This window comes from Microtus pennsylvanicus, chromosome 13 (genome assembly GCF_037038515.1).
Source record: "Microtus pennsylvanicus isolate mMicPen1 chromosome 13, mMicPen1.hap1, whole genome shotgun sequence".
In the NCBI taxonomy this organism is placed as follows: Eukaryota; Metazoa; Chordata; class Mammalia; order Rodentia; family Cricetidae; genus Microtus; species Microtus pennsylvanicus.
In genome coordinates this window covers 24,580,797-24,608,656 of record NC_134591.1, presented here as the reverse complement: position 1 = coordinate 24,608,656, position 27,860 = coordinate 24,580,797, and the positions used below count along the sequence as shown (strand labels likewise).

Genomic DNA, 27,860 nt, shown 5'->3' with positions numbered 1-27,860 from the left:
AAGACCTCAAAAGAATGGTACTCAACTTCATATGGAAAAGCAAAAAACCCAGGATAGCCAAAACAATCCTGTACAATAAAAGAACTTCTGGAGGCATCACAATTCCTGACTTCAAACTCTACTACAGAGCTACAGTACTGAAAACAGCCTGGTATTGGCATAAGAACAGACAGGAAGACCAATGGAACCAAATAGAAGACCCAGATATCAATCCACACATCTTTGAACACCTGATCTTTGATAAAGAAGCAAGAAAATATCAAATGGAAAAAAGAAAGCATATTTAACAAATGGTGCTGGCATAACTGGATATCAACATGGGGAAGAATGAAAATAGATCCATATCTATCACCTGCACAAAACTCAAATCCAAATGGATCAAAGACCTCAACATAAAACCAACCACAATGAGCCTCACAGAAGAAAAGTGGGAAGTACACTTGAAAGCATTGGCACAGGAGACCACTTCCTAAATATAACCCCAGTATCACAGATACTGAGAGAAACAATAAATGGGACCTCCTGAAACTGAAAAGCTTCTGTAAAGCAAAGGACACAGTCAACAAGACAAAACGGCAGTCTACAGAATGGGAAAAGATCTTCACTAACCCCACATCAGACAGAGGTCTCATCTCCAAAATATACAAAGAACTCAAGAAATTCGACTCCAAAAGATCACATAATCCAATAAAAAAATAAAGTACAGACCTAAATAGAGAACTCTCAACAGAGGAACCTAAAATGGCTGAAAGACACTTAAGGAAATGTTCAACATCCTTAGTCATCAGAGAAAAGCAAATCAAAACAACTCTGAGATTCCATCTTACACCTGTAAGAATGGCTAAGATCAAAAACACTGATGACAACTTATGCTGGAGAGGTTGTGGGGTGAAGGGAACACTCCTGCATTGCTGGTGGGAGTGCAAACTGGTACAGCCCCTTTGGATATCAGTGTGATGATTTCTCAGAAAATAGGAAACAACCTTCCTCAAGACCCAGTAATACCACTTTTGGGTATATATCCAAAGGATGTTCAATCGTGCCACAAGGACATGTGCTCAACTATGCTCAAAGCAGCATGGCCAGAACCTGGAAACAACCTAAATGCCCCTCGACCGAAGAATGGATAAGGAATATATGGTTCATTTACACAATGGAGTACTTCCAAGTAGAAAAAAATAATCTTGAAATTTCCAAGAAAATGGATGGATCTAGAAAACATCATATTGAGTGAGGTAACCCAGACCCAGAAAGACAATTATCATATGTAACTCAGTCATAAGTGGTTATTAAACATAAAGCAAAGAAAACCAGCCTACAAATCACAATCCCAGAGAACCTTGACAACAATGAGGACCTTAATACATGGATCTAATCTACATGGGAAATAGAAAAGGACAAGAACTCCTGAGTAAATTGGAAGCATGGGGACCATGGGAGAGGGTTGAAGGGGAGGGGAGAGGAGAGGCAGCGAGGGGAGCAGAGAAAAACGTAGAGTTCAAAAATTAAAAAATCTGACATCTTCTTCTGGCCTCCAAAGGCACTGCATATATGTAGAGCACAAATATACAAGCAGGCATATTATCCATACATATGAAAATAAGTAAAAATTTAAAAATTACATTGTGTGTGTGTGTGTGTGTGTGTGTGTGTGTGTGTGTGTGTGTGTGTATGGGTATGTGCACATGAAAAGCCAAATACCCAGGTATTTGGATTCCCCTAAAGCTGGAGTTACGGGCTGTTTTGAGATGCCTGGTGTGGGTGCTGGGAATTGAACTCAGGTCTTCTGAAGTACCATTAGTGCTCTTAACTGCTGAGCCACCTCTCCAGGCCTATACTTTATTTTTATATATTTTTGGTTTTGTTTTGTGTTGAGGAGTCCTTTTATCCTTTGCCTGGTCCTCTGAAAAGCCCAAATACTAGACATTTAACTCTCTCTACCACGGCCACTTCAGACTACTCCTACTTTCCAGTTGAACATTATTTCTCTGTATGTGCACCTCACATTTTTATTCCTTCATCTACTTAAGGACACCGAGTTGTCTCCACATCCTGCTGCTATCATAATGCTAAAATGAGCCTGGGGTGTGGAGTGGGTGCAGGTATGACCTCAAGAGAGCAATTCTGGCTAAATAACTACAAGCTTGATTGCCAGTCCATACAGTGATTCTATTTTTAATATAATTTTTTAGTAATCTCCCACGTTTGTAGATAGTGTTTATTTCCTTTGCTTTAACCCTGCTACGGCTCTGCGTAGCAAAGCTTTTCTGTTTGGTTTTAAGAGACAGGGTCTCACTCTGAAACCCAGGTTATCTAGAACTCACTGTGGCCCAGGCAAGCCTCAAATTCATCCTCCTGCTTCAGCTTCCCATGCCACTTAGCTTCAACAAAGCTTTATTTTGGGGGAGGGTTTCTCTGTAGTCCAGGATAACCTCCAAATCACAGAGATCCGTGTGTCTCTGCCTCCCAGAGTGCTGGGATTAAAGGCGTGAGCCACCACCACTCAGTTTAACAAAGCTTTTTTTAAAAAGTGCAAAAATCAATTTATAAGGCTTAATATTCATTCTCCAATACAACAAAGATAATCTTTTATAACTTAATTTCATACTTCTTACTGACTAGCACCCCCCCCCCGACAGGTTTCTGTGTTGCCCTGGCTGTCCTGAAACTCCCTTTGTAGACCAGGTTGACCTTGAAATCAGAGACCCTCCTGCTTTAGCCTTCCTAGTGCTGGAATTAAAGGCAGGTACCACCGCACACGTGCCCAAAACATTCATTAATGTAAACAAAACACCATTAGCTTCAACCTACACAACTAAATATCATCCACACAATTTTTCTCACTGAAATAAAAAGGTTTCTTCCGGAGTTTCAAAATTTATCTGTATGTTCCCACACCATGCAAAATGAATGATAAGTTTTCTAAATCAAAGAAAACAAGGAAAGTACCATTTTATCAGTTATTGGCTACATTTAAGCAACGTAAAACAGGGATTTAGTGGTTTTCTTCAGACAGCTCTATCAAGACCAGTTAAGCCTCCTATATCAGAGAACTATAAAACTGAAGTCCTTTCAAATAAAATCAGCTGACAAAACCATGATATTCTCCACTGTTGTATTTGTGGCTCCGAGTTTTATACAAAAGTAATATAAAGAGAGGGCTTGGGCTAGATTGTGAGTTTCATCCAGGTCAGTCAAGGCTAAAAGATGAGGTCCTATCTCAAAAGAGCTAGAGGGAGGGGGAGAGAAACAGGGAGGGAGGGAGGGAGGGAGGGAGGGAGGGAGGGAGGGAGGGAGAGAGGGAGGGAGGGAGGGAGGAAAAGAAAGAAAGTCAGACAGGATAAAAGAGCCCTGGAAAGTAGAGAATGCAGCAGCCACTACTAATTAAATAAATCCAGTTGTTATCCACCAAATCCCCTTGGAAAAACTAGAACTTCCCTTTTTGAATGTTATGCAAAGTTAAGATGGCCAGGTGTGGTGGCAAGGGCAGAAGGAGCACCAGGAGTCTGAGGTTGGCCTGGTCTACACAGTGAGTTCTAAATCAGCCAGGACTGCTTAGTGAGATCTTGTCTCAACGAAAGAAGGGGGCAGGGAGCCTGGGCTTGGTAGCACTACCTGTAAATCCAGAATTTAGGAGGTAGCAGCAGAAAGATGAGGAGTTCATGGCCAATCTCACAGAGGGATTCAGAGGCCAACCAGGGCTTCAGGAGACCCCAGCAAGGCAAGGGAAAAGGGGTAAAAGAGAGGGAGGCGATTAGCTTTACCACCAAGATTTATAAGGCAATGGACCTATGTATCAAATTGATAATATAACATGTCTGGGAATTTTAAAAGGGACACCTTTGGGTCTGCTTAATTTTGGTGTATGATTTTTTTTATTTGAAAGTTTTTTTAATACATAAAAAGCTTATTCTTTTAAAAAATGACTGAATTCCACTAGCATTTGAACATAGTATTTTGAAAAAAAGAACTAAAAAAGAAATTTTGACCCTTTCTTTTTTTGTTTTGTTTTTAGAAGGATTTTTCATGGTGGTCTTGGTGTAACAATTTTGCATTTATCTGTACCTACTCTGTAAGTGAACAACTGCTGGAAGTCAGAATTCCTGCTGTAAGAAAATGGATACGAATCTGGAGAATGTGAAGAAAAGAGCCAATGTACTAGAATGGAATTAGAAGCATCGGTGTGAATACATAACCTTAGCACATTGCTAAGCCAATTCTGTGCCCTTCAATGACTCCTAGAACAGGAAAAGCATATTAAACTAGATGTGGTGGCACTAGTCTAGCCTGTAATCCCAGCACTCAGGAAGCTGAGGCAGGGGGATTTCCAACTCCAGGCCAGCCTGAGTTAAGCAGCCAGGTTTTGGCTCAAGAAATCCAAGCAAGACAAAAATGAAGCAACTGCAGAGTGCTCGGGCATTTAGAAACAGGCTATCTACACCAACCACTCCCCGGCTAGGAACCAGGAAAGAGGGGGGAGAAAGACATTGTGAGGCAGCATTGGGGTGGGATGTTGTGAAGGCTGTCACCCAGTTATGCCTGAAGCCTCAGAAGATTGGATTCCCAGAATAGCAGACCTACCAACAACCTGTACGAAGGGATGACCTTCATCCTGTATGAAGGGCCAACACACTCCATGGGAGCTATAGACAGTTGCTGGGGAAAGACATTTTCTTCAGTGTTGTTCCTATATTACCTGTAGCACCCATGTTCCTGTAAACAACCCTAAGTAAACTCATTAGGTCACTAAACAGACAGGAGCAGATGCAGGGCTAGGAGGAAGAAGATGATCATGGGAATAGTAGGAGAACGAGAAAGTAATGGGGTTGAATAGGATTAAAATACACTATATACAGATATGAGGATGTCATAATGAAACATTATCATGTATAAATAATATATGCCAGTAAAAACATTAAAACCAAATAAATAAATGCGTATTCATGTAAAACCAAAGTCCGGGCTTTGGTAAATGCCAATGTCATTAGTAGGACATTGTAATATAATGCCATTATATTACATATGCCATAGTAATATAAAATGTTTTATTTTGGAATTATGTGACTTTTTTGAGACAGGGTCTCATTTTGTAATTTACTATGTTGCCCAATCTGGTATGGAAAGCACGGCAATCCTCCTGCCTCAGCCTCATGAGTGCTGGGAGCTACTATGCCCAACTCGAAACATAAAATGGTAACAGGGCCTGGAGAGATGGCTCAGAGGTTAAAAGAACTGACTGCTGTTCCGGAGGTCCTGAGTTCAATTCCCAGCAACCACAGGAAGGCTCACACCCATCTATAATGAGATCTGGTGCCCAGAACACTATATACATAACAAGTAAATTTTAAATAAATAAATAAAATGGTAACAGGAAGGAGAGAAACACTATCTTTTCAACTTTGATAAATCTAAAATTATTCAGAAATTAACATTTTAAGGGTGGAGATATATCTCAATGATAGATCACTTGCCTAGCATGAGAGAAGTCCTGAGTTCAATCTACAGCATCACTAGAGCTTGCTTTTATTCTTTAATGCAGGAAAAAGAGTGTCCATGAGAATGTAAACACGTTTGTGAGGACCAGAGGTGGATCTTGGGTTTCTTCCTCAAGTGTTTTTTGCCTTATTCTTGAGAAAAGATCGGTCACTGAACCTAGAGCTCACCAACCAAGTAGACTGGCAGCAAGACCCCACAGGGATCCTCCTGATTTGCCTTCTTTCTCAGTTTGGGGTTATGGGAGCACAATGCCACACCTGGCTAATTAATGCGGGTACTGGGTACTCACGTCCTCTTATTTGTACAGCAAATACTTTAACAACTGTAAACTTTAACAACTTTAAGGTTTTCCCTGTCCCAATAATTTAAGCATATGTAAATTTTATTAATTTATTACATATGCAAGTCAACAAAACTGACAGCAGTAATATAAACAAGCAAATCAAGGAAACAACACACTTGTCCATCAATTGATGATCAAAAAGTGGTACCTACACATAATTATTTATACAATGGAGTGTCACTCAACAATAAAAAAGAAATGAAGTACCAACACATTGGTACCACAAAGATGAACCTTGAAAACACTTCACTAAGTGGAAGAAGCTAGTCACAGACACCATATGCAGATCGGTTCCACTTCATTAAAATGCTCAGAACAGCAAATCTAGAGAAACAAGAGAGGATAAATAGCAGACTCAGGCAGGCAAGGATTCAAGAAAACTGCAGAAGGACAGGAGGTTCCTGTTCAAAATGCTTCCATGCCAGGCCTGGGAGCACAGAGAAGAGAGAAAAAGAGAGGATGGTTGGAGATGTAGAGGCCAGCCTGGGCAAAAAGAGATCCTGTCTCCAAATAACAGGTGCTAGAGCAGGGGTTATAACATGTAGGTCGGGACCCCTGGGGTCAACTGGCTCTTTCACGGGGGTCTCTTGAGAACATCAGAAAACCCAGGTATTTACATTATGATTCATAACTGTATTCAAAATTAGCTATGAAGTAGCAAAAATAATTTTATGGTTGGGGTCAGCACAACATGAGGAACTGTATTAAAGCATTGCAGCATTAGGAACACTGTGCTAGAAATGGCTCAGCAGTTCAAAGTGCTAGCAACTCTTCCAGAGAACTGAACCCAATTTCCAGAGCCCTCATGGGGAGATTCACAACCATTTGTAACTCCAGCTCCAAGGGATCCAACATCCTCTCATGGCCTCTGTGGGTACCTGAATTCACCCACATAACCAAATGCAGGTACACATAAGAAAAAAGAAATAAAAAAAATGATATGGGTTTCCCTCCTAGTTCTGATTGCTTAAAAACACATCCAGAAGTAGTGTCACCAAAACAACAAACAATACCTAATCCAGCCGGGCGATGGTGGCGCACGCCTTTAGTCCCAGCACTCGGGAGGCAGAGGCAGGCGGATCTCTGTGAGTTCGAGACCAGCCTGGTCTACAGAGCTAGTTCCAGGACAGGCTCCAAAGCCACAGAGAAACCCTGTCTTGAAAAACCAAAAAAAAAAAAAAAAAAAAAAATACCTAATCCACCCCTTCAGTAACACACCAGAGCAGGGTCCCCTGGAGAAACGATGAGGCTGAAGTGAATCAAGAAAAATATATGCTACACCTAGAATGCCATGTTCAAAGGACAAAAGGCACATCTAAGATTAACAGTCACAGGGACTAGCTTAAAGAGTCTCCCATAGGTCAAACTGTGGGTGATCTCTAAGTCACAGTCATAACAAGTAGCAGGAACTGGGAATATGGCTCCAGAGTAAAATGCATGCTGAGCATACAAAGAGACAGAATGGTAGCAACGGATTGTAATACAATTTAATATGTACATGTACCAGAGGCATTCAGTGCCTGTGGAGGTCGGAGAAGTCAGAAGAGCTGGACTAGAGTTACAGATGTCTGTGAACCACCATGTGGGTGCGGGAGTTGAACTCAGGTCCTTTACAAGAACAAGTGTTCTTATCTGCTGAGCCACTTCCCAAGCCTCAGAACTACTTTAAAGCACAGCACAGGGGCATGAGGAGGCGGTGCAGCAGATAAAGAAGCTTACTGGCAAACTTTGTTCACGATGTTAGGAATGAGAGCGATGAACACACTGAATGCACACAGGGAATCCCAAGCAGGACAGCTAGTACATGAGTGTGAGGACTGATTAGGGAGGGGGACACCCCTCTGGCCTCTGCAGGTACCTGCACTCACATGCACATACCTACACACAGGCACACATATACATGATCAAAAATAATAAAAACATCCAGGCTGTGGTGGCGCACACCTTTAATCCCAGCACTTGGAAAGCAGAGGCAGGTGGATCTCCACAAATTTGAGGTCAGCCTGGTCTACAAAGCAAGTTCCAGGACAGTCAGAGCGGTTACACAGAAAAACCCTGTCTCGAAAAAACCAAATAATAATAAATCTTTTTTGTTTTTTTTGATCCGCCTGCCTCTGCCTCCCGAGTGCTGGGATTAAAGGTGTGCGCCACCACAGCCCGGCACAATAAATCTTTAAAAAAAAAGAAAAGCAAGTTTAACCATGAGGAAGCAGGAAGGGAAGTGACATAAAGAGGCTGGAGAGGTGGCCCAGCAGTTAAAACGTGCCACTTTCCAAAGGACCCAAGTTCAGTTTCCAGCATCACATCCTTCAGTTACAACCACTGGTGATTACAGCTTAAGGAGGTCTCATCTTTCAACCTCCCACGCACCACTAAATATATAAGCACTTGCAACAGAGAACAATCTAGATCAATAAAATAATCAAGAGCCAATATGGTGGCACACACCTGTAATCCTACAACTCTGGAGTCAGAGGCAGAAAGACCTCAAATCCCAGACTAGACTGATAATAATGAGCACAGCCATACACACTATAGCCCCACCTAATCTCACCAGTGCATGGCGTGCATGGCCACCTCCACTGTCAACAGCCCCTTCAGAGCACTATCTGTATTAATTCATAACTGACCAATCTGCTGCACTCACACACAGTCATCACCCAGAGTCTCTGGTTTATATTAGAACCCCCTTTGGGTGGTAGACAGTCTACGGCTTTGAACAAATGAATAGTGTATACATCTACTACTATAGCTTCACATTTAATTGTAGTGCCTTAAAATTGTTCTATGCTTTGCCTTTCCCCTCCCCCAATTGTTATTTTTTTCTTTTCCTTACTGCTTTTTTGATACAGGGTCTCATAGCCCAGGCTGGCTTTGAACTCATAATCCTCCCACTTCAGCCTCCCAAATACTAGGATTACTGGCATGCCCAGCTTTTTTGCCATTACTGAGGTTTTGACTTTTTTTTTCCATTTGTCTAATTTTTATTGACTTCTTTGTGTATGTGGGTAGATGTGCGTAGTTGAGCACATGCATAAAGATAGGAGAACAACTTGCAGGAGTCACTTTGCTCTTCTATCAAGTGGGACCTAGGGAACAAACCTGGGTCAGGTGACAAGTGCCTTACTTTCTCGGCCATCTCACTGGCCCTGATTGCGTGGTGAGACAGGATCTTGAATAGCCAGGCTGTCTGCAACCTCATTCTGAAACTGAGGCTAGTCTTGATCCTCCTGCTTCCATCTCCCCACCACTGGGATTACAAGCATGTGCCATCACCCCATTTATTGTTACATGCTTTACTGTAGGGCCACGAAAATGTCTAAACTACGTATGTGAGCTGGAGGTGTGATTTGGTGGTAGAGGAAGTGTTCAGTATGCCTAAGTTTCTGGTTCCACCTAAAAACCACAGTAGCACAAAGAAGTCATGCATGAGAATTATACTGTATTTCCTCCATAGCAATGATCTAACCAGCAGTAGGAAAAAGCCATACCAATTTGAAAGAAGGAAGTATTACCAGCTTTCTTAGCAAACACTATGAATGTGACGGGGAAATAAAGAAAAAAGACATCCAAGAGCAACTGGAAGTCAAGTATGAGTCTGAGCAGACCACAGTGATGAAGACCTGCAATCCCTGCACCTGAGGAGGCAGGAGCGTTTAAGGGTGTCCTCATCTGTGTACGTTTACCTTTCCCAGGATTTAAGAGGCCCAGGCAGGAAGGCACAGCAAGTTCCAGGCATGCCTAGACTATACATACAACAGGACTTGTAATAAAAAAAAAATGTAGTTTTCAAACTGGGCATGATGTCTTTAGTCCCCAGACTGAGGCAAAAGCAAGACGATTATAAAAAACTCCCACAAATACTATCATCAATTTCAAATAATAAAGTATCTAAATTTGGAATTCCTTACACGATGATGCTAAAAAACTTCTTTTACTATGCTATAATACAACATTCTTTTCTCAATTTTCAACTATTTTTTTTTTTGGTGCTCTGTTTTGTTTTTCCTAAACATGGTCTCACCAGTCAACCAAAGCTGGCATGAAACTTGTTTGCTGAGTCGTGGAGCTGGCCTCACACAATCCTCCTGCCTCCACCTTCCAAGTGGAGAGCATTAGAGCTGTGCATCACTACCCCTGGCTTCCCAAACCGCACAACTTCCCATTCCACTAAGATGTCCCATTGCTCCTGTCTATAAGACTGACAGCCTGAAAGAAGGTACCATTTGTGAGGCACCATCCCCCAAAAAGGCGGCATTCAAATTCGTGTACTATGAAAACTTGTGTCGTAATTGTAACAGACATTCCGTTTTCAAATCACAACAGCCAGCCGAGACAACCTGCCACTGACTCAGCTGCTTTCTTTTTCACCTTACAACCTGCACTTGAGGTGCAAGAACAAGACAAAAACACCACTTTAAAGTGAGCAGCAAAGCCATTATGGTATTTGTCTTGGCAGGAAGCACCAATGAAAACAGGAGATGCTTCAGTCTTGGCAGCCAGATAGACAAAAGCAAGGGTGCAAAATCCTCCATGCATAAGTTACACACTGCATTTCATCACAGATGCCTAACATGTGCTCCCTTAGAAAGCTCACCTGCCCAAATAACCATCCGAACCTGGCACCGTGAATTGTTATAGCCTGCACAACACGGCAGTTCCTCGTAACTTAAAACATTTGCTTTTAAGAACAGTCTCCGCCTACAACTTTTCCACCAATTTCTTCAACTACAAGCCAAAGTTTATACTATGAAAATCTGTATTTATTCCCAGAACACATTTACAAATTACACAGGGGTAAAGTATTAAAATACAAAAACATCAACATTTCTAACACATCTTTTCTATTATTCAAACAGCCAAACAATTATACCTCAGGCAAAGTATCATGAGCCAAAAATCAAATGACACGGGATTACTTCACTAAAACAGGTAATAGAGACGATTAGACCCTTAATCTCAATCAATTACTTTATAAATAGTCAAAGGAGTCACCCACCATGTGGTAGGAAGTGGACTGAATAGCAGTAACTAAAAAACGATTGAACGCAACCCAGGAAGAGGCAGGTCATGTTCATGAACACAAATCTAAGTTTATTTCTGAGATTTTGAGTTCCCAGTCGTACGTGAAGAAGGCAGTTTGCCAACTTTTTAACATTAATATGGAGAACAGAGAAGAACATATAGCAGGTTTTTATGGTTATAATGAGTGAGATAGAAAAAAAAGATTTTCCTTTCGCAATTTTTTTTCTTACAAAAAGTCACAGAAAGCGTTCCAGATTTGAGGTAATATACATGGTTTCCTCAAATCAAATGAAAACTTGGTAACAGCACATTACACCTAAGGATCTCTTCTATCTTACTTCTCCTTGAAAACTGAGACAGGAATGGAAGACCTACTCCTAGGATTAGCTGGAGTGTGAGAACATCTTAACTCCAGTTGCACACAATTAAGCAGACTCAGTCGGTCAACTGCTCAGGCTACGGTGCATGACAACCTCAGTTAAGCACAATCGCCCAAGTTGAGCTTTCAGTACGGGGGATGACACCTTCCCTCGCATTTGCTCAAGTAACTACGGTAACTGCCCTAAATTTTCCCGTGTGAAACCAACAAAATGTGGGGGAAGAAAGGGAGAGGGACATTTTAAAAACTGGGTCATTCCTTATTTGTTCTCTTCCAGCACATTCTTCGGGAGGGAAACGGCCTTCGAAGCACAGAAAGGGGAGGGGGGAAAGACGTGACAGCATCTCCAACGCTTTAAAGTTACAGTTCTTCCAAGAGTCGGCACTAGGGGCTCATTAGTTGGCTTTATTTGCGTTTAGTCACTCCGGACTGAATGGAGTCTTCCTATAAGTTATCCCCAACAAAGCACCCCTAGGCATCGGCCACCGTCCGGCAGAGGAGGAAATGCCCTGAATTCACCTGCGGCACCTGCCTGCGCCCGGGCTGCCTCCACCTCAGCGGCGTCACACGACCCCGGCTCCCTGGAGGCACCGCCACCAGCAGCGACCCGCCGGCCCGGCCAAGGGCCCCGGAGTCCGGCTCCCGCCCCACCCCGGCGGCAGAGGCCAGGCTCTGGCCCAGCACCGACGCGATCCTCACGAGGCCCTCCGGCCGCAGCCAGCAGGCTCCGGGGACCTCCCGCCCGCTCAGCGCCTAGGCCGGCCAACCCGCCGCTCCCCACCTCCGACTCCGGTCCCGCACGCTACCTGCGCGGCCCGGCGGCGCGGGAGACGTAGGCAGGGCGGCGGTGCGGACTCACCTGCGCCAGCCCCGTCAGCGACGGCCCGACACTACAAGCGGCTTCCTGGGGCGAGAAGGCGCCGGCGACGCGGCCTGGGCACCCTCAGCAGGCAGGGCCGGGACTCCGGCGGCCCCTCTGCGCCTGCGCCTCCGCGCGGCCGGGTCTCGAGGGGCACCGCCTGCAGCGAGGGCAACTGCCGGCGGAGGGGCTCGCGGGCCGCGGACGCTGCGGGAGGACCGATGTCTAGGCGCTGCCCGCGACGAGCCCGTCTCGACCGCAGACCGCCATGTTTCTGTTCCCTTTTCTTTTTTGCCTTCCCCTCCTTCCGCCCCTTTCCACAGAACACCACTTTCCCTCCCTTCTTCCCTCTCCCTTTCCTTCTGCGGGGGCGGTGGAAAGGGCGCGGGGAGGGCGGGGTCCGAGGGCGGTCCCGCCCCGCTAGATCCACGCCCCCATGGTTAGGCTCCGCCCAGTGTCTGACCCACGCCCACAGACTTGAACCAAGCCTTGCGCTCAGGCCACGCCCCTGCAGCCTGTGCAGAGCCTGGAGAAGAGCTCCCTGGCTGCGCCGGCCTGGTTTCCGTGCCCTGTCCCTCCTCCTGGCAGAGGGACCCATCCTGGCCGACCTCTGGGCGCGCTCTAAGAGTCCTGACGCTGGCCTCGGAGACCCCGAAGCGAGAGATGACTAGCGTTCCGGGCGCTGCTTGCAGCCTTCCTATAGGCTCTGTGTTTGTTGTGGTGGCCTGGAGCAGGTGACCGCTCCCTCTCCCAGCTGGGGCTTTCCAAGACTGGAATAGCGACTCTGAATAGTTCAAGGTCAATGAAAAGAGAGCGAGAGGCGCAGTTAGTAGAGGCTGGAAGTGGCATTTATAACTGGATGACTTCAAAGTCCGAGTGACACTGGAGGGCTGTTCCTTTCCAAGCGGGCCACAGACATCTAGAGAGACTTTAGCTGCGCGGAATTTCGCGTAGAACTCTTTATAAAAAACAATCAGTACCCTACTGCCTCCCAAAGGTAGCCTAGATTTGCAGGTACGCCCTCTGAGTCTTTCTTGTTGCACAATTTTGGCAAAATGTTTCTAACTTGTTTTGTTGAAGCGCGCGAGGTGGGGGGAGCGCGGGGGCAAGATTCCACTGTCTAGCCCCGGGCTATCCTGCAAGTCTATTTGTAGACCAGGCTGGCCTTTTAACACTCAGAGAGCCACCTTCGCTGGAATTGAAGACGTGCGCCACCACTCGGTGACAACAATTTAAGGTATAAACTTTTCAAGGAACAAATGGCTTAAAATAAGTTACAGCTTATTTCCTCCTGGCAAAACAGGATTGGCCAGTGACCCCCGCAGTTGATTGAAATTACAACTGATAAGATTTTGGAGGGAAAGGAAGACAGCGCATAATAAATGGCGTGTGTGAACACGCCTAAAGGAAACCGGTTTCTCTGTATGCAGTTAAAAATTCACTAAATTATTTTAAAGATTTGTACACATTTGATGAGTACTCGGGCACATAATGATCATTTTGCCGCGAATTACTCCTTGTTCACTATTCTTGCTAACAAGTGGAATATTAAGTCTGATTGGCCTGGATGTCAATTTATCTCTGAGGTTTACTGCAGGTTTGAAATTTTCTTGGTTTTGACTTCTGTAGCAGACACTGTTTTCCTAACCACATTAGTAGTCGGAATTGATTCAAGAAGAAACACTTAGCAATATAAATACGGCTCCACTAACAATAGTTAGGCGTTAGTCTGGGGCCCTGGAAACACCCTAACACTAACAATCCAGACAGCAGAAATTTATTCTAAGGACACGTTCGTATTTAAAAACCTAGCTTGTGGACTTCTTGTCCTTCCTTACAAATGTGAAAATTTATATTTTCAAAATATTTCAATGGAGTTATGGGTTTAACTTAATAGGAGAGAACTTATTTAGCCCACATGAGGCCCTAGGTTGGATCTCTAGCTCTGAAAAAAAATGTTTCTGGGTACACATCATTAGCCCTCAGGCACAGCAAGGGCCTCCCTTTTTTCCCAATCCTGTTCTTTGCTACCCACAAAAATGGGAGGGAAAAAAAAGGGTGCTGGAGAGATGTCTCTGTATTTAAGAGTACTTCCTGCTCTTCTAGAGGACCAGAATTTAATTCCCAGCACCCTGTCCAGAGGCTCACAACCACCTACAACTCCAGTTTCAGGGGATCTGTTGGACTCTAGTGTCCAAACACCAAGAAGGAGTCGCCCCCAGAGACCACCTCATACACCACAGCCGATGCAAAAGCATGAGGATTTTATTAATTCTGTCATGACAGGGTCCCCCAGCATTCGGGAAGCTGAGAGACCTCGAATAGCTGGTACAGTCTACTTTTAAAGGGGCCACAGAAGCAAGGGGGGATTGTTCTTTGACTATTCTGATTGGCTTATTCGAAAGGGCTATTACCAATAATTGACTGGAGAGCTGTTGCCAGATCAGATGAGGTAAGAGGTCATTTTGACCCCATTTCCCAGGGGACCGAACCAAAACATACGTATATGGGTAATTGTTCAGGAACTGAGTACATGCGAGTGTAGCTGTTAGGTCCTTGGTTCCCAGAGGAGAAGGGGAAGCACTATGGCACAGAGGCTGAGAGGATTCAGAAATGTCAAAAATGGCTTCAGGATTGTCTTAAAGTCTTACAGATCCAACACCCTCTTCTGGCCCCCAATGTTACCCATATATACATGTTTATACTCACACAGAAACACACAAGCATACATAAAAATAAAAGTTACAAACTAAGAAACCATCAAAAAAGCAATAAAGTCAGTGTGCTAGCTAGTGTTATGTCCACTTGACACAAGCAAGAACACGCATAGAGAGAGTTTCAATTGAGAAAATGCCTCCAAAAGATCCAGCTGTATGCAAAATGCCTGTGGAAAAATTTCTTAAATAGGGATTGATGGAGGAGGGCCCAGCCAATGGAGGTAGGGCCACCCCAAGGCTGATGGTCCTGGGTTCTAGAAAGCAGGCTGCCTTAGAGTTATTGCTGTGATGAGACACCATCTTGAAAAGAAAAGGATTTATTTGACTTACACTTCCACATCACTGCTCATCATTGAAGAAGTCAGGACAGGAACTCAAACAGGGCAAGAACCTGAAGGCAGAGCTGATGCAGAAGCCATGGAGGGGTGCTGCTCACTAGCTTGCTAACATGGCTTGTTTGGCTTCTTATAGAACCCAGGATCACCAGCCCAGGGATGGCACTATCCACAATGGGCTGAGCCCTCCCACATCAATCATTGATTAAGAAAATGCCCTACAGACTTGCCTACAGCTCCGTCTTATAGAGGCTCTTTCTCAACTGAGGCTCTCTCCTCTCCGATGACTCTAGCTTGTGTCAAGGTGACATGAAACTAGCCAGCACACAGGTTGAGCAAGCCATGAGGAGCAAGCCATTCCTCCTTTGCCTCTGCATCAGTTCCTGCCTCAGGTTCCTTCCCTGCTTGAGTTCCTGTCTTGACTTCCTCCAATGATGACCAGTGATGTAGAAGTATAAGCCAAATAAACCCTTACCTCCCTGGTTTGCTTTTGGTCATAGTGTTTCATCACAGCAATAGTGACCTTAACTAAAATAGTAAGAAATGCCAAAAGCATTTCCTACTTTTAAAAAATATGAAAATTGGAAAAGCCAAATTTTTCTGAGGCATATTAATAAAAACCCAGAGAGAAAACTTGAGGTTCAACCTGAAGACCCAAAAAAGCAAAGCAGCCAGCCACTGGCTCTTACTTCCAACTCAGTCTGAAAATGGTGATCCTGCCTCCAGGCATCTCAGAATGAGACTGAGCCTAAGAGCTGTCTCCTCCCGTTTTATACTCCTCTCTAGGGCTGGGATTAAAGGTGTGTGCCACCACTGCTGGTCTTTAAGGCTGGCTGGCCAGTGCTGCTGTTCTACTCTCTGATCTTCAGCTTCAGACAACATTTATCAAATACAAATGAATGCGGAACTAGCTCTGTAGACCAGGCTGGTCTCGAACTCACAGAGATCCGCCTGCCTCTGCCTCCCGAGTGCTGGGATTAAAGGCGTGCGCCACCATCGCCCGGCTTGCATCACATTGTTAAATGAGCTATATAGATACAATACCATGAACAAGAATAGAAATATATGTACAGTATATTCTAACAAAATTAATCTTAAATTTATATCAATATACAAAATTTGTATCTAATATGCAAAAGTCCGATCCTATGTAAAACATTCAAAACTAGTAGTTGATTTTTAAAAGTAAATTGGATAATCTGTTTTTATCCTGTCATATCTATATTCCCCCTTTTTTCCAAAACAATAATCTTGAATCTAATTCCTTTTGTTTAGCTTTTTTCTTTATCATTATCCATAACAACTTGTAACCAACACATTAAACAAAGGCAAACATTCATAATTCATTTTTTGGGAATGTGAGCATAATTTTCTAGGTTACTTCCTGCTGATTTGGGTGTTGATAATCTTATTGGGACCCAAAGAAAAATTATGATTATTGTCAAGTCCTGACTAGAGTATTCTGTGAGACTGAATCATCTCAGTCAGCAGTCTTGAAGCTGTTCTGAATATAGAGCTCAGAGGAAATTGCAACATTGGATCATCTGGGTCATCTGCTCCTATCAGAGATTTTTTTTCAGGGGGTCTTTATCAATCAAACCATATTTTTCTTACCCAAGAATGAATCCACAGACTCTCATTTCCTGTGGAAACAAAAAGCAAAACCTCTTCTCCAAAGTAACACATCTTTTGACTTTAATTTTGAAGTCGAGGCAATTTATAGGTTGGATGAATCCAGATGCATTTATAATCAAAAGTCTTTCAGCAGCTGTTGCTCCTTCCTCAGCAGTCAAACACTTCAAAGACAACACAATAACATGCACTATCCAATTCTCTGTGTGTTTTCCATCTTTACATGCTATACTGGGACAAATGGGAACTGGGTTTCTACTGAACCCAGGTGACTAGGTTTAGGTTTGGCTGTGGCCTGAGCTAGGGACTAGAAAACCTCAAGCAAATGACTTTTTTGTAAATTTGTGCCCCAGAAGTCAGGTGTCGAATGATACATGATTAATAAAAACTCAGACAGAGAAACTGAGGTTCAACCTGAAGATCCAAAAAGCAAGGCAGTCAGCCACTGGCTCTTACTTCGACCTCAGTCTGAGAAATGGCGATCCTGCCTCCAGGAATCTCAGAATGAGACTGTGTCTGAGAGCTGTCTCCTCCCGTTTTATAATTCTCTCTAGGGCTAAGATTAAAGGCACACATCACTCAATTTCTATGGCAACTAGTGTGACTACTGGGATTAAAGGTGTTACCACTGCCTGGTCTGTAAGGCTGACAATAGGGATGTTTCACCCTCTGACTTTCAGGCAAGTTTTATTTATTAAATACAAATGAAATGCCCCTACATTTTCCCATGCAATGGATTACAAGACTTGAGAAGATCTGTAATTTTTATTAATATTTTCTTCATACCAAAGTTGTGCCATAATATTTTCATCTCCGTTTCCTGCCCAGTGTCTCCCAGAATGAACTCGCAAGTCTAACTTTTCATCTGAGCCAGCCATTCTTTACTTTGTGTGTTCTTGATCACTCTTGCACATCCAGAATAAATAAATTCACTTTGATTAATATGGAAACGTCTGTCTACCTTGACCGAGGAACTATTTGCAGCTAATAGTTGCTCAGGGAACGAGAACTCTGTTTTGACGATCTGGCCTCTTGTAGGAGTCCCATGCTGTAGTGGATGGTCCCTCACCCATGACCATATGGGAAGCACTAACTGGATTTAGAGGGTTATTAAATATATGCATATAAATAAATAAATAATAATGATCATGAAGTTGGGGAGGGGATATGGCCAGAGTGAGAAGGGATGAGGGGTAGATAGGATCATATTTCATTGTGTACATGTATAACACTCTCAATAATAAAGACAAAATTTAACCTCTATTAAAAAAAAATAGCCAGGCAGTGATGGTGTACACCTTTAATTCCAGCATTTGGTAGGCAAAGGCAGGTGGATCTCTGGGAGTTCAAGGGTCTACAGAGTGAGTGCCTGGACAGTCTCCAAAGTTACACACAGCAGAAACCCTGTCTTGAAAAACCAAAATAAACAAACAAACAAGCAAACAAATAAAGAGGGCTGAACAAATGGGTCCAAGATTAAGAGTACTTATTAAATACTTTCTTACAGAGAGCCTGAATCCAGTTCCCAGTACCCACATCAGGTGTCTCACAACCACCTGCAACTCCAGTTCTGAAGGACCCAATACACTCTTCTGGCATCTGTCATCACCTGCACAAACATGGTATATATACAAATGCTCAAATACATGCAAACATACACATAAAATTCAATAAATCTTTCCAAAATCAATAATCCATATAAAAAGCTGAAAGAGACCTGGAGAGCCCAGCAACCACTTAACTGCTGTGATCTCATAGCACCCCAGTTTCATCTGAGCTTATAGATACAAGAATACATACAGGGCGTGTGTGGAGGCATATGCATTTAAGCACTCTGGAGGCAGAGGCAGGTGGATCACCGTGAGTTCCAGGCCAGCCAGGACTACATAGTTCGACTCTGTCTTTCAATAAATGCATGCATCATGGGTAAGGGTGCATATCAGCTGCCTCTAGCCTCGCCCGTGTGAGAAGCCAGGTGTGATCGTACCCAACTTTCCTAAAACAGGAGGGGCGGGAATGCATAGGAACAATCAGGCCAACCATTTGCAAAGGGAAATGACTTTCCAGCAGAAAGCTCCTTCTCACTCCACATGATCATGGCCATTCCGCATTCCTGTGGATTTGCAATGCAAAGGAAATGTTACTTCTTCTCTTCAAGTGGGCAGGAGGTTTCGGTGGCCCTCTTTACTGCTACATCTCAAAGGTGTCATTTTCCTCATTCTACTTATTCTCTTCAAAATCTTCTGAGCCTCTGCCCTGTGGGGACAAGGTCACATGGTGTTCCTCTGACCTTTTTCTTTCCCAGGTGCACAGAGCTTATCATAGTAGCCCAGGGATAGCAGTCTTAAAAACTAGCGAATGCGGATGAGGGGTGAGGATGTAGTTCCGAGGTAAAGAGGAATGCCTTAGCCTGGGGTTCACTCCCCAGGGCCACAAACACAGCAAAAACAGAAAAGAAGAAGGAGTCGGGGAGTGTAAAAAGAAGGATAGGTGGAGGTCGAGAAGGAAAAAGAAAATCATTGATTACACAAGCAAGCCTACGCTTTCCTCACGTTCTCTCCCTCTGTGGGCTATTTGCTTAACTTCTCCTCACCCATTAAATGAGTAGAATGATTTCCCTAATGAACTAAAATAATGTATTCATTTGTAATATTGTCTTAGTTAAGGTTTCTGTTGCTGTGATGAAACACCATAACTAAATAGCTGGCGAGGAAAGGGTTGGTTTGACTTACTCTTCCACATGGCTGTTCCCTGAAGGAAGCCGAAACAGGAACTCAAACAGGACAGGAGCCTGGAGGCTGGAGCTGATGCAGAGGCCGAGGACCAGCTGGGTAAACTATATGCAGATGTATACAAGCAGGTTCTCTTCTCTCCAACAGGCCCTGCCTTCCAGGTAGTTCCTTGCCTTTGTGTGTAAGGTAGAATTACTGGTTGGCTTCTTTTAAAAGAATGCACACACTGTCAGGATGGTGGTGCATACACCTCCAATGCTCAGAGGTAAAGGCAGAAGGATCAGGAACTCAAAGACGACCTTTGCTACATATCTAGTTCTAGGCCAGCCTTGGATTCATGAGACCCTGTCTCAGGAAAGAGAATGGAAAAGAAAAGAGCGGAGGGAAGAGAAAGCAAGGGGAAGGAAGGTAACAGGGACGGGGAGGAGAGGAAGCAGAGCAGGACTGTGGCCATGGACTGGAGCAGTGTCTTCTGCGGCTATGTTTGGACTCTTGGAAGCCCGACTAGCTTGACAACCCTACATCCTCCCTCCTCCAAGTGGAACTTGAGAGGCTGTTGGCAAATTTTAGCGGGAGAGCAAAGTCACTCTGCGTACCTTTGATAGAAGGACAGAGTTCATCAATCCAGCAAGGTTAAGGGCATGGCTTCTGGAGGGACACAGATGAAACAAAAGAACTTGCCCACCTCACCTGCCAGATCAGCTGAATCAATACTAGTGATCACTGAATCAATACTAGTGATCACTGGAGCTTCCAGGGTTGCAGCCATACTTTTGTTTGTGGGTGTTTGTTTGTTTGTTGTTTGTTTTGTTTGGGGTTTGGGTGTTTTTTAACATTTGTTTATTTACTTACTTTGTGGGAGTGGGGGTTAGAGATCAGAGAATAACTTTCCACAGTTGTTTGTGTCTCTTCACCATGTAGTGCTAGAGATTAAACACAAGTTTGATGGTGAATACTGTTACCCACTAAGCCGTCCTTCTTATGTTTTTTGAGACAGTGTTGTGGGATATTTGTACACTGTGTGAAGATGTGGCACTGTGGTCGGTTTAATAAAGAGCCAAATGGCAAATAGCTAGGCAGGAAGAGGTTAGATGGGACTCCCAGGCACAGAAGGACTCTGGGAAAAAGAAAGGCGGAGACGTCAATGAAACACAGAGAGAGTCTGACACACAGAAGCAAAGAAAGGTAAAAAGCCATGAAGCAAAACATAGATGAATATAAATGGGTTGATTTAAGTTATAAGAGCTAGTGGGACAAGCCTAAGATAAGGCCAAGCTTTCATAATTAACAATAAGTCTCTGTGTCATTATTTGGGAGCTGGCTGATGGGACAGAAAAAGACTTGTTTCAAAACAGGGTTTGTGTAGCCCAGGCTATTCTCCAACTTTCTCTGTAGCTAAGGATAGTCTTGAACTAACTTTTCTGCCTCTGTTTCCCAAGAGCTGAGGCTGAGCCAACTTTTTTTATTTTTTGGACAGTCTTGTTGTATAGTCCTGGCTGGCCTGGCCTGGAACTCATTATATAGATCAGTTTGAGTCCAAGCTTGCAGCAAGCCTCCTGAGCCCCAGGACCACAAAGCACATGGTAGCCCATCTGGCTTTGACAGACACTATGTTAAAAATCAAAGAGATGTACCAGGTGAGGTGGTGCATACATGAAAATGCAGGACTCCAGAGGCAGGAGGATCACAGCAAGTGTGAGGGCAGCCTGGTCTGCATAGTGAGTTTGGAGCATGCTTCATGAGACCCTGTTTCAAGAGGGAGGAGGAAAAAGAGAAGAGTAAAGACTGAAGTTAGGGAAAAGCATTTGCTCTTAGGCTGTGTTTCTCAGTGTTACAGCTTAAATATGAGAAATCAATGCTGAAGGCTTAGTACTCAGATAGGCACAGTACTTGGGGATATTCTGAAAAGCTGACTGAGGGCTAAGGTGTAACTCGGTGCTGGAACACTTGCCTAGCATATAAGGGGTTCAATCGCCAGTCCCATTAATTAACAAACTAATTAATTAATTTCAGCCTGGTGTGATGACACATGCCTATAACCCCAAGCACTCAAGAAACTGAGGAAGAAGACTGCCAGAAGGTTTGAGGGCAGCCTGGCTACATAGTGAGTAGCAAGTCATCCAGGGCAACATAGCAAGATCCTATCTCAAAAACCCAAAATAAAAAGAAGAAAACTCTACTGACACACTCAACTTCTGGAATTGTTGCTTGCTCTTGAGAAGAAAAACAGCTACTATGTGAATTCATCCCCCTGAATCCTCACCATAGCTCCTGAGCAAGAACCCCAACTGTGTCATTCCAGAATGTTTTACTCACAGAGATAATGTTTCTTCTTTCTAGGCCAAAATTTGGAAGTAGTTTGTTACACAGCAATAGCTGACTAATCTAATTCAGTAGTGCATGGAAGGTAGCAAGAGCACATTGATGGCAGCACTTGTTACATAGAGTATTATTCTGGCTTCTGCAGGTACCTGCACATATATACACACACATACACATTAAAAAAAAAGTACTGAAGGCAGAGACAGGTGAATCTCTGGAGTTCAAGGCCACCCGGTCAACAGAGGACAGCCAGGGCAATTTAGAAAGATTTTTGTCTCCAAAAACAAACAAATAAGAAAAAGCTGTTGAAGCGGTTTTGTTGGTACTTGAGAATTCTTTTTTAGTACTTAAAAAAAGTCTTCCATAATTGAAAAAAAAAAAACATGTTTTCCTTATTTCATGGAGCCTTAAGTTTAATGCTTAAGGGAATGTTTAGAGAATACATATTCTAACAAATTTATTTGGAAAATGAAGTAATTAGGTTTTTTATAGCCAGAGTCTCTCTCTGTCTATCTGTCTCTCTCTCTCTTTTTTCTATTTGTCTGTTTAAAACAACATCTCAGATAGTATAGCTGGCCATTGATCTGCTATGGAGCCAAGAATGGCTTTGAACTCTTCCTGTCTCCTCCTCCCAAGTACTGGGATAACAGACACCCCACCAAACCAGATATTGTGTGTGTGTGTGTGTGTGTGTGTGTGTGTGTGTGTGTGTGTGTGTTACAGGGGGGAGGAACCTAGGTCATGCATACACTAGGCACATGCTCCACTAAGCTCTACCTCCAGCAATCTGCTTTACTCTTATGATACCTTACAGTTGTTGTTATTGTTGCTTTTACTCTTTATTCTTTAGGGGACCCACCACCCAGCTCCCAGATAATCACACAGAAACTTATTCTTTCTTATGAATGCCCAGCCTTAGCTTGGCTTCTTTCTAGCCAGCTTTTCTTAACTTAAATTATCCCATCTACCTTTTGCCTCTGGACTTTTACCTTTTTCTATTTCTGTATAGCTTTTCTTTCTTCCTTTCTCTCTCTCTTTCTTTCTTTCTTTCTTTCTTTCTTTCTTTCTTTCTTTCTTTCTTTCTTTCTTTCTTATTCCTTGTCTGGCTGAGTGGCTGGCTCCCAGCATCCTCCTCTCCTTCTCATTTTCTCAATCCTCTCTCTTGTAGAAGGAGCTATGGGCTGCTTCCGGCCGCCCAGCTCCCAGCCACCGGCTAGCTTTACCCAAAATAATTACACGGAAACTGTATTCATTTAAACACTGCTTGGCCCATTAATTTCAGCCTCTTATTGGCTAATTCTCACATCTTGATTAACCCATTTCTAATAATCTGTGTAGTACCATGAGGTGGTGGCTTACTGGGTAAGATCTTAACCCGCGTCCGTCTCAGAGAGGAGAGGCAAGGCAACTGCCTCATTGCCTTCTTCCCAGCATTCTGTTCTGTCTACTCCACCCACCTATGTTCTGACCTATCAGGCCAAGTAGTTTCTTTATTAATTAACCAATGAAATCAACACATTTTCTATGTACTCAGTACATTCTCTATTCAGCCTCCTGTGTTTCTGCATCCACCGTCCAGCTTTATCAGTTAACTAACATTAATCTTATTATTCTGTTCGTCTCTACCCACTTCCCATCCTTTCCTGAGTATTTTGAAGCAAATAACCTATCGTTCCCTGCATAAGCATCTCAGTGTCTCCCTAAAAGACAAAGACTGGTTTTTTTTGTTGTTGTTGTTGTTTTTTTTTTTTTTTTTTTTTTGGTTTTTCGAGACAGGGTTTCTCTGTGGCTTTGGAGCCTGTCCTGGAACTAACTCTGTAGACCAGGCTGGTCTCGAACTCACAGAGATCCGCCTGCCTCTGCCTTCCGAGTGCTGGGATTAAAGGCGTGCGCCACCATCGCCCGGCAAAGACTGTTCATGTGCTTGATAGCACATACCTTTAATCCCAGCACTCAGGAGGCAGAGGCAGGTAGATCTCTGTGAGTTCGAGGCCAGCCTCGTCTACACAGTGAGACCCTGTCTTGAATTTCTAAAAGAAAATTAAATGAAATTAAATATAATGGGTCAGTAGAAAAAAGAACTACTGTGACTAGGGACGAACAGTCAGTAGAATATAGTTGAGTAGAATGCTTACCCACCATGTGCAGAATCCTTAGGAACTGAAGGCAGGAAGATCAGAAAGAAATTTAAGATCATCTTCAGTTGAGCAAGAGAGGGAGGAAAAGAGAGAGAGAGAGAGAGAGAGAGAGAGAGAGAGAGAGAGAGAGAGAGAGAGAGAAGGTAAGATGGGCTAGCCTGATTACCTGAGTTAGCTCTCTCCTTCCACCATATGGATCCCAGGGATTGAACTAGGTCATGTGTCTTGGTAACAAGCAGTTTTACTCAATGAGTCATTTTGTCAGGGCCCACTTTAACCTCTCATTATTGTTGTAGGCTAAACTTATTTACCTTTGAGTGAGTGGGTTTATCTCAATAGTATCAGTTCTGTCCATGAATTGTTCACTCATAAATGAATTTCTCAAACTCCAGATTTCCTTCAACTATAGAGTCAATTGTCCAACTGCCTCTCTTGGCTGATCTCATACTTTACATCCAGGGCTATATGTTGAGAGTCTGTCTCAAAATTGATTAATTAAAAATAAGTAAGCCAAACTGGATATGGTGGTGTATGACCTGTAATCCCATGCAGAAAGCAGAGGCAAGCTGGGTGTGGTAGCACAAGCCTTTAACCCCAGCACTGGGGAGACAGAAGCAATTTGCTGCAAGTTAGAATACAGTTTGATCTGTATCATGGGAACCTGTCTCAAATATACAATAAATAAATAAACAAGCAGACAAATAAATAATTGAGTGTTGCATCACATCAATGAGTAAATAAGAGGGACTTCTAGGGGTCTGTTATTCCCACAAATACTTAGCGTCCGGATTTCTGTCATTCTTTTTTTTTTTTTTTGAAGCTCAAGAACAATTTCATTAGAAGACCCCCAGGACAGACAAGCTGTAGAACCTCAGCAGCTGCTGGAGGAGGAGGATGGAGGAGATCCAGATGTTTTATCATTGTTCATTCCTGGCGTCAGCTCGCATTTCATGCAGGCGACCTGGCATGTGGGCATCTCTGCCTTTCGCTATTAGTTCACTCTGGGTCTCTTATTTCCATATTTCTTCCAAGCAGTTTCTTCTCTATTGGAGAATGTTCTTATCAGCATGGAGGTTCATAGCTGTAACCCCGGAACTCAGGAGACTGAGGCAGGAGGATCACAAGTTCAAGGCCAGTCTTTGCTGCATCGTGAGTTTGAGAACAGCTTGTGCTAAATGAAACTCTGTCCAAAAAGAAAAAAAAGGCTGAAGGTTCTTTGAGTTGGCCCCCACAGCCCTGAATGTGGCTGTGAACATTTGTATGCTAACAGTCACCACAAAACCTAAATGAGAATAAGTGGCTGAATTCTGTCTTATCAAACTTCAATGTTGTTCAGTTAATGTTCAATTAATCAATGTTGTCCAATTTCAACTCTGTGGTTTATAGACTCTTGCCTGCCACCTACATTAAGTATTATTAGAATATTTTTTGAGCTTGTCAAAGGAAAAATTGTATTTGTGTTTAGTCACCAAATGCAATTGCTATTTTAAACACTCATTTAGCTAAAAAACATTAGCTAAGAAACTAAAAGAAGACAAGCTTCTGCAGACATTCTAAACCCATTCTGGCCCTAAACTCCAGATCTGTATATCTTGGTATCTACTCATTTATACTAGCTTTTTTCTACAGTTCAATACAACAAATATTATTGCTTATAGAACAAATATAATGAGCTTTTGAATCTCTTGGTAGTTTTTAGTTATTGTTAGACTCGATATTTCCGAGTCCCTGTTTTCTTATCCCGCATAAGCCATTTAAAGGAATAGAGGACCCAGAAACAGCCCACACAGCGACAGCCATCTGATTCTCAACAGGTACAGGGGATCAAGTACACATTGAAGAAAAAGTAGCCTCTTTAGTGAGTAGTACTGGACAAACTGGATATCTCCATGTTGAAGAATGAAACTATGTCCCTATATCTCACCCTGTATAAAGATCAACTCAAAATGGACAAAAAGTCTGAAAATTTTGGATCAGTGCTGCAACATGCATGGTGTGAAATTGGCTAACTGGGGGGTTGGGGGAACAGGGGATGAAAAATGACAGACACACATACAGAAAAGCTGGGATCTGGGTGGGACAGTACGCTCTGATGGAGACACACCAGCAACCTGGAAACCCAGCAAGTTGATTATATACTGCTGAACAAGGAAGTGTGTTCATTATAGACAGTTGAACAAGGCAGTGGGTTTATGGTATGTATCTGAACAAGGATGCGGGTTTGTGGGTTTAGCTGATCTTAGCTGGAGTCTCTACAGGGCTGCAGTCTCAGGATGCAGTCATCCAAGAAGAGGAAGCTGTGGTTGATTCTTTATATATACACTGTCAACCTTCAATACTCAGACCAGGGGACTCAACTTGCCATTCCCCCTGAGCCTGATTTGGGCAAGGACTTGCTATTCCCCTGAGCCTGATTTGGGGAAGGACTTGCTATTCCCCTGAGCCTGATTTGGGGAAGGACTTGCCATTCTCATGGATTTGAAGCATTGGGGTCCTTGCTATGGTTGTGCCCATGCCAACAGTATATATTCAGTCAGGACTTCATTTGCTCCTCTCAGGTCAGTGAGGTGGCTCCATGGGTCCAGGTATCTGCTGTTGAGCCCGATGACTTCAAGCCTACCCCTGGTGTCCACATGGGAGAAGAACTAATTCCTGAAAGCTGGCCTCACCCCCCACCTGTGCACTGGTGCAAATGAAGAAAGCAGAGTAATTTTTTTTCAAGATCTGGTTTTGAAACTATTGCGGGAAAACGCTGCAAGAAACAGAAATGGGCTATGACTTTCTAAATAGGATTCCAACTGCTTAGGTCATAACAGCCAGAGTTTACGAACGAGAGTATATGAAATGAAACTTCTATACAGCAAAGAATCAGCACAGTGAAGAGAAACCTCAGGAGAAGACATTGATCTGCCACAGGAGATTAATAGCCAGAGTGTATAATGAACTCAGAAATTAAAACACCAAGCCAGACCCTCTCTCTCTCTCTCTCTCTCTCTCTCTCTCTCTCTCTCTCTCTCTCTCTCTCTCTCTTTCTCTCTCTCTCTTGAGACAGGGTTCCTCTGTAGCTTTGGAGCTTGTCCTTGAACTAGCTCTAGCAGACCAGGCTGGCCTCGAACTCACAGAGATCTGCCTGCCTCTGCCTCCCGAGTGCTGGGATTAAAGGAGTCAGCAACAACCACCTGGCTTCCAAGGCAGACCTGAAGGTTCGTGCCGATTGTCAGAACACTTGGAAAGTGGGGGCAGGAGGATCAGAACTTCAGGGTCACCTTTGGCTACTGGGTGGGTTTGAGATAGCTCAGTAGCTAACAGCCCCAGCTATGAATGCTGAGGATCAGAGCCTGATCCTCAGGACCCACAAAATGGAAGGAGAGATCTGGTCTCAGCAAGCTGTCGTCTGTGACCTCCACACGTGTGCGTGACAGTCACCAAAAGAACAAATAATACAATGTGTGATGGTAAAAGTAAAATGCTGCAGGTTCCCGAGTGGCTGCAGCAGGCAGTGAGTCCACGAGGAGAGACAGACTGTTGGGCACACCACGAGACCATGCCACTGGTCTCCGAAACTGACTGGTCCCAGGCACGCAGCGGGAGAGAGACAGAGACATGGATAGGCACGCCATGCAGAGTGAGGTTGGATATTTATGTAGTGGGTTATGAAAGGGACGGGGAGGAGGGTAAGGGTAAAAGGGGGAAGAGTAGAGAGAGGCAGAGACAGAGACAGAGAGGGGGAAGGAGAGAAGCGGGGAGAAGGGAGAGACAGAAGCTGCCTCTTAGAGAGAGAGAGAGAGAGAGAGAGAGAGAGAGAGAGAGAGAGGAAAAAGGAAAGGACTTAGCGCTTGGGTGGGGAGGGAGTGGGAGTGGGCATGGCTTGTCTCTTAAAGG

The 27,860-nt window shown here is 43.7% G+C and overlaps 1 protein-coding gene across 3 annotated transcripts in view; it reads right to left on the bottom strand.

The window, feature by feature from the left end:
• Dennd4c (DENN domain containing 4C) overlaps window positions 1–12,457 on the bottom strand; it is a 98,654-nt gene extending 86,197 nt beyond the window's left edge. For 2 of the 3 annotated variants that reach the window (XM_075945739.1, XM_075945741.1), the window contains exon 1: window positions 12,103–12,457. The gene's annotated coding sequence lies outside the window, so the exon portion shown is untranslated. Of the gene's footprint in view, window positions 1–12,049 lie in introns of all 3 variants that reach the window. The other variant, XM_075945740.1, reaches the window with a different exon arrangement.
• Between the last annotated feature and the right edge of the window lie 15,403 nt (window positions 12,458–27,860).